The sequence below is a fragment of the Apis cerana genome, linkage group LG8, assembly GCF_029169275.1.
Source record: "Apis cerana isolate GH-2021 linkage group LG8, AcerK_1.0, whole genome shotgun sequence".
NCBI classification, from domain to species: domain Eukaryota; kingdom Metazoa; phylum Arthropoda; class Insecta; order Hymenoptera; family Apidae; genus Apis; species Apis cerana.
Window position 1 is genome coordinate 1437541 of NC_083859.1, and position 8136 is coordinate 1445676.

General features: G+C 28.4%; 1 long non-coding RNA gene across 2 annotated transcripts; it reads right to left on the reverse strand.

Annotated features, from left to right (window-relative positions):
• Window positions 1-5376: 5376 nt before the first annotated feature.
• On the reverse strand, window positions 5377-8136 carry LOC133666626 (uncharacterized). Of its 2 annotated transcripts, XR_009831013.1 has the most exons (5): window positions 8010-8090; window positions 7100-7243; window positions 6699-6795; window positions 6051-6332; window positions 5377-5792 (listed from the first exon to the last, which is right to left on the reverse strand). It is a non-coding gene; the product is annotated as an uncharacterized LOC133666626 (long non-coding RNA). The 2 variants fall into 2 exon arrangements; XR_009831012.1 differs by having other exon boundaries at window positions 6716-6795; window positions 7100-8136.

The window sequence follows — 8136 nt, forward strand, 5'->3', positions numbered from 1 at the left end:
AAATAGCAGATTAAATTTTTATATAAATACATAATCAATTTTGTATAAAAATATAATGCGATTAAGCACTAACTCCTTATGATTGTATAAATATGTAATTCTACAAATTAAATTCGCGTGCAGTACCATCTCTCGACTAAGGAAAACATCTCCTCAAAGGATAAAGAAAAAATTCTAACAGGAAGAAAAATACGAATTACGAATCAGCGCCATCTTCTGATTATTTTTAGATATAGAAATTTTTGATTCCAATAGATGGCGATGAATCTCACTTCTCTCGTTCTACCTTACCTACTTTTATCTTATCCTCGCTAAATAAATGTCATTCACAAAAATAATGGTGCTGACGGTCAATTCTTGGTTTATTTCTAAAATTTATTTAATTAATTTTTTTATTTCTATATTTGTACAGCATTCTAAAGCATTCTAAAGCATTCTAAAGATGATTTCCAAATTTCCAAATATTAAACATTTCTCTATTCTTCTCTACGCGATATCTTAAAACTTTGAGTCATATATTTCGAAATATTCAATCTCCGAAAAGATCATATTATTTGTAACGCTATTTAGCATGTCATAACATAAGTATGTGGACAAAATTAAAACACTCGAAAGAGACAAAGAAAAGACTAAATTAATATACTTCATTATAATTTTAGAAATTGAAACAAGAATATTCAAATTATTCGTCATTTTAAATTATAATATTTCTACCTACGAAAAATATAATCGCGCTCGCAGCCAATTAGCTCATATTATTTCTTATAAAATATATAGTTGTATCAATGACATTAATAAGCGAGACATTAGCAATGATAAAATTATATATTGTATATTAAATAATATGATTTCCCAGGTCTCACCGCTTGGAGGTTGCTGCGAATTGGAGACCCACCCTGACCACGACGTCCCATCCACCCTCCTTTAGCACGAAAATTTATTTATTCTCAAATAATTCTCCTTTGTGTGGTATATGTTTGCAAAACGTTCAAACTTTTGATCGTTGTGCAACACGAGCACCAAAAGGAGTTGTAAAGAAAACCGGCGCGGAAGACTGACTAAAGCTGAAAATAAAATTAAAATTAAAAGACTCTCTATCAATATTTTACACTTCCATCGATGTGAAAATGAAAAATGATTGATAGTAAAAAAGCTTAAAAAAAAAAAAAGAAAAAAAATAAGCAAAATAAGCAAAACAAGCAAAATAAGCATCCCAGAAAGCACTACACTATTTTAACCATCTACTCATCTACAATATCTAATTTTCTACAATTTCTACATTACTTTATTTAATACCCTTGATTGTGCATGCACTTAATTTTAAATACATTTTCTTTAATATCATACAATCTTCTATTCTTGTAAAAAATCCTGAAACAAACTTAAAAGTATAATATTAATATTCTACTTATTCTAAAAATTTCTTTTCTTCTTTCCTACCTATATAATTAATATAATTAACCTATATGAATTAATTAAACATTTTGTTTGTAACTCTGTAATTGAAAATTTACAAATTCTCTTCATATCTATCTTCATCATATTTACATTCACACTCATAACACAATTTTCAAGAAATTTATGATACGGCATAAACCATGTGGCAAGAGGAAAATCACAAATCAGGATATATCAATGATGTGAACAAGCTAGTGAACAAAGTCACGTAGCTATCAAGTATCAAGTACTGTGTTTATAGTGAGGAAATTGAGGAATTAAGGCAAGGTTAAGATATTGCCTTGAAAAATAGGAAATATTGGTTTGGAAAAGCAACGAACCAGATTAGGGAAGGCGACTGCCTTTTTAATAATAGGAAGAACAAAACATCCCATTGTTTATAAATCCCATCTATCAAAAAAACTAAGTATTTCTTCTAATCTAACCCTATCCTAAACCCTATCCTACCTAATATAACAATGAAAATTTATTGATTTCATTTGAAATTTATTTGATGATGTAATCCATTCCGTTGAAAGTTGAAGAGGATTCCTGAAACAGACTATAAAACAGAATTAAATGAAACTCAATAATAAAAATAATTAATTTGTAGCAAATCACATATTATTTTGTATCTTATTTTGTATATTTTTTCTTATTTATTTTCTTCAATTCATACCTGTAACAAACTCAATTATTGGATTATTAATTGAAAAATAATTTACATCTAGGAATAGAAAGAAATATTAATTTAAAAAAAAATTACCAAAATGTTGTTAAGCAATTCATGACTTTAAATGAAGGATATTTATCGATATTATAAAGATATTGTAAAGATATTATGTTTATAAAAAAAGAAAAATACATTTTTTAACAGTAATAAATGCTCTTAACAAAGGGGATGCTGAAAAGAGAAAAACGACGACGAAAAGGTAATCAGAAGGATTACCAAAATAATTATCCACTCAATGTAAACCCGAACAAACCGTGAGTGGAATTTTTCTATTTCGCAACACTAATATACTAATTTTATAAAAGAAAACGCGAAGAGTGCTTCATTATACTTATAAAAATATATAAATATAAAAAAAAGGCTAAAAAAAAAAAAAAGGAAAAAGAAAAGATAAAAGAAAATGTTTTCCCGAAAACATATACGAAACTCTAATAAACTAATTTATGCACTCATATTTTATTATACGCAACACTAATAGCGGAAGATTGCAGCCATAGTCAGAGACTGCCGTTGTAAAATCACCCTTTGTACAGCCTTTTTGGCTGCAATAGATGATTCAGAATTACTTCCACAATCCAAGTGGAAGAAATGGGCAATTTATAAACGCAACACTAATTCTTCAAATGAATTTAATACAAAATTTATTATTTATTATTATTCTATAAATCTAAAAAGCTATTTCAAATATCGCAATATTATAAATAACTACATTATAATATAAATTTAAATTTATATTAAAAAGAAAAAAAAACAATAAAAAATAGACTAATTCATAATGAAAATAATTAAAAGCAATCGCGATATTTTTTTAACGCAACGCTATAGTAAACGCGATCATCATTTTATCGCAACGCTAATTCAACCCGTTATTAATCAATCGCAACACTAATGCAAAACCGCGATTTGCCCATGATGACTGGATGAACGATGGGCCAGCATGCAAATTGGCCAGACGATACAACATATACTACGTATTGCTAAAACGAGCACAATGACAAAGTAGTAACAATGACTTCCCATTCTTTGGACCCAGGCAAGATCAAAAAAATGAGAAACCATTCGTTGCAGCCCTCTTCGTGACAATTTGTCGGGCCTCTTCGGTCTTCTTTCTTCGAGCGCAATGCCCGCTGAAACTTAAATCTAGGCTCGAAATTCACTAATCGCAAATCAAAGAAAAAAAAGAAAAAAAAATGGACTAAATCGCGAAAGCTAAGTGCATGGACGACCAACGATCGCAATGATCGTTCTTCGTACATGTACAGAATCTCGAGCGCAACGTTCGTTTCGAAAGCAAATCGCGACCGCGACCACGAAATTCGAAAATCGATAAGCAAAGCCAGAGACGAGTAGCATTGCCTATTCGACTCAGCTTTGCCCTCGATTTCTCAAATTTTATTTCCTGAAACAGATTGTCACGCGAAAACGCGCCTACCCGATCAGAGACTGTGACAACCTGCCCGGCCCTACCTACTTATAATTAAACAGACATACCAAAGTATACTACCTATCCTACCTAGCCCTATATTTAAAAAATATGGCAAAACAGACATACCAACACATTCATTCCACGATTCTCACACATAACACCCGGGCGCAAAAGCCTACACTAGGGAAAGCGTCCCGGGACGCCTCCGACACCCGAGCTTGGCACACAACTCGCACACTCTAACTTTACGTACCATTTTCCTGAAATCGACTGACGATGGTTAGCGACCATTGCGTGAAACGTGACAAAAACGTGTATATTTACATTTTAATTGTGAATATTTATGAATATGTAATGTTTTCTAAAATATTAACCACTAGATTAAATGGTATTGTGAACCAAAATTGTATCATTATTATAATTTTTGATTAATAAAATTAATAATGCTTGCTTAATAATTATTTATTAATTATTCACAATATTTAATTGCGAATATGATTGTAAATTGTGATTGAATAATGAATGAAATAATATGATAAATGAAACGACGCAATTCCACAGCCTAACCATACACACACAATGTGGAAAGTACATCGTGCACGATACACTAACGCATCGTCAATCGCTAAAAAATTTCTATTAGCTTATGAACTAAAGTCATCATATCCATTGTCTCTCCCTCACTCAAGTAGCACCTGGGCACGTGAGTGAGTTCCTGACAATGAACATGGAAAGGGTTAAATCTGAAAATCCTGAGCTAAAAAAGTTATTAATAAATTCATCTAACGGGCCAATATTTTTTCTATTTGCATTATATTTCAAATTATTTATAACTCTATTTTTTATTTTGTTTTATTAATAAATTATGAATAATTATGAATAAGTTGAAATTTTAGTATATTAAATTTTTAATATTGAAGTTAAAGAATTTTTGAATTTAAATTTAAAAAAGAATTTATTGTAATTTAATATATTAATAAATATTAATAAAAATACCCTCAGGCGATTCCTTCATCAGAACATATTTTCAAAATCATAAGAATAATATTCAAAATTTATTGTTCTGATTCTAAAATCTGCCTGTCGCGAAATGTCTTCTTGCACAAAATTTAATTTATATTTGGACGAAGAAAATTAAATTTTACTATCTACAGGTATTATAAGTCATATTGTTATTATATTATATGAAAATATCACAATAATCAAATTGATCAAGTAACTTGAAATATTATTCTGAAGAATTTTGAATCATAGAAATTCAAACTAGTTATTATATTGAACTACATATATATAATACAATAGTTATTATATGTTTTGACATTAGAAAATTAATAAATTGTTATTTTTAGAGATATTTTTAGAGATTTTTTAGAAATAATAAATTGATATTTTTATTAATCAAAACGCGAAGCACAAGAAGACCCTAGCCTGAACTAATAAAAACAAAAAAAAAATTGTTACTACTCACGAATATTATAAATAAATATTCGCGGTCATTGTGCTCGTGTAAAATTCTACGTATACAACCAGTCACTCGTGTCGATTCGGATCTTTCATCCTACGACATGGTTGAGTGATCGGAGGAACCAAAAGCATGCGACTCACCATATGATGCGACGAACGCCTTCACTTCTCTTATTGTGGCCCAGAAGTCATCGAGAATAAGGCTGCCATCAGGTAGAAGAATAGAAGAAATCTAAGACAAAACATCATAATTTAAAACATAATTTAAAACATTTCTGATTATTTGAAAAAATTGAAATATCAAACTATTAAATTTACAATATATAATGATGATATGTATTCAAATTCTAATTAACTTCTATTTACAGAATTTAGATAGAAATTTAGATAGAAAAAAAAGATAATTACCTCTTCGCGTGATGGATGATCACCTTATACTCTTGAGAGAAGCACTGACTCTACTCTGTACCGAAAACGAATATTTAAAATAAAAAAATAAAAATAAGAAACTATTAACGCGTTCGTATATATTCTGTAGTCGGCGAACAAGCACTGATTCTAATTTCGCGTATAACTATTATAATTAAAGCTTAACTTAATTAAAACTATTGTCCTCTAAAAATCTATTTAAAATATTGTTACGAATCAAACACTGATTCTAATAACCACATTGCGCGTGGTCACAAATATTTTTTAAAGTTCAAGAAAAATCTTCATAAAGATCATCAGCATCTGTAATAAAATATAATAAATGAAATATTGTATCTAATTTTTTTCTTACAAATATAACATTCGTTATTTAAAATTTTGAAATAGTAAAAAAATGAAATTATATTTAACTTTATATTCTAACTTTTAATAAAACAAATATTTTAATAAAAAAATTAAGTTTCTAATAAATTTTAATAATAATAAAAATATGAAATATAAATATAATATAAATATAAAAAATTAAAATTTAAAAAATGAGAATCTAATAACTTTTCTTACCTCTTCGCGTGGTGGATGATCGCCGTATTCTCTTGAGAGAAGCACTGATTCTATCCTGTACCGAAAACGAATATTTGTAAAAAAAAAAAAAAAATAAAAATAAGAAATTAATAACGCGTCCGTATAAATTATAATCGGCGAACAAACACTGATTCTATCTTCGCGTGTGATTATTTTAATTAAATTTGATCAGAGCTATTGTGCTCTAAAAAATATTAAAAATACTATGACGAAACAAACACTGATTCTATTAATCGCATTGCGCGCGATCACAAATATTTTCTGAAATTAATATTAAATTAATAGAGGAATGGGGAGAGATAGAAGAAGAAACAATATTTTTTTAATATTTTTCTTCTTCTTCTTATTGAGCATTTATTCTGAAAATATAGCTTTTTTATTTTAACTGGTTATGAATTATATATAAAAATTATATATAAAAGTTATCAATTATTTATGAATATTTGAAATTTAATAAAATGTTCATCACCAGATTTTAAAATTTAATTTTCAATGATATACCATGAAAATTTCTGATAAATTTTTTATTTTTTCACTTTCTTTTAATTTTAGAACGTAATTTTATTACGAATTGCTTAACAACAATTACTAACAAATCAATAAAACAGAATAAAAATTTATACATACGAAATATAAAATTTTACCACATCATCAAGAAAGACATGGCGTCCATATTGGGATTTTTCCCGCCTTTTGAAAGCTATCAAGATGCTACCAATTAAACCTGTGAAAAAAAATCAAAACTTCTAAATAAATGAATAAAATGTGTGAAATTAGATTACATTAAAGTGTTACAATCAAATCAAATAAAAACTCACATATCTTATTAAATTTGATATTCGAATTATATGATGACTAAACAACTCAAAATGATTTAGCTGTCAAACAATTATCAATTCTTCGAAAAAAAAGATACAAAGAAACACAAAAAAACTAATTAATTTCGTTCTCACTACACCGAATAGATTATTTAAAAAACTAAATTAGCAATAATTGATAAATTTGATAATAAGAGTAAAATAACTTACTGCGTAATCCGAATTTGCGATGATCCGTCTTCTTGTCACAATTTTCAACTGTAGACTAACGCCATGCGCACTATGATGCGCACTGATTCGTCTTGCGTTTCGAATTAAGCGACGTTCTGATTGGTTGGCGCATGATACTTATTTCTTCAATTAAAAACCGCGCGAAATAATAAAATATTGAATAAAGATGTATTAATTAAATAAAGACGCACAAATAAATAACTATATATAAAAAAAATAACTATATAAAAAATAATATTAAAATACTACGCATTAAATAGAACACACGTCTCGAGAAAATTTCAAACGTCTAATTGCCACGACGAATCAACGAACAATGTCACTTTACTGCGCGATTCGACTTTGCGCATCGAATAATAACAAAATGGAGAGGGGATACGTTCGACAAGTCAAAACATGTTTGAACACGAATCTAATTTCTTGGATACGATCGAATATAAACATAAGATATGTTTCTAGCCTCGAGCAAAATATAAACGATAGACCAAAAAAAGAAAACAATAACATACACGCGAGACGTTGCATACAATATATATACATTCGCAAAAATATGTGTCACTTGAATAATTCGATTTCACGAAATGAATTCATAACGAATCATAAAAAATTTCTTTTATTTTAATACGACTAAAATGATAAAAAATAAAGATCAAAAACGTACAATAAATGTATATGATTAAAAATTATATTACAAAAAACCAATTCTCGAAATATTTCGATACGCGACGCTACTAATGACGCAACAGATAAATGAACAATCGAAAAAAAAAGATACAAAGAAACACAAAAGACTAATTAATTTCGTTCTCACTACACCGAATAGATTATTTAAAAAACTAAATTAGCAATAATTGATAAATTTAATAATAATACGAATAAAATAACTTACTGCGTAATCCGAATTTGCGATGATCCGTCCTCTCGTCACAATTTTCAACTGTAGACTGACGCCATGCGCACTATGATGCGCACTGATTCGTCTCGCGTCTCGAATTAAGCGACGTTCTGATTGGTTG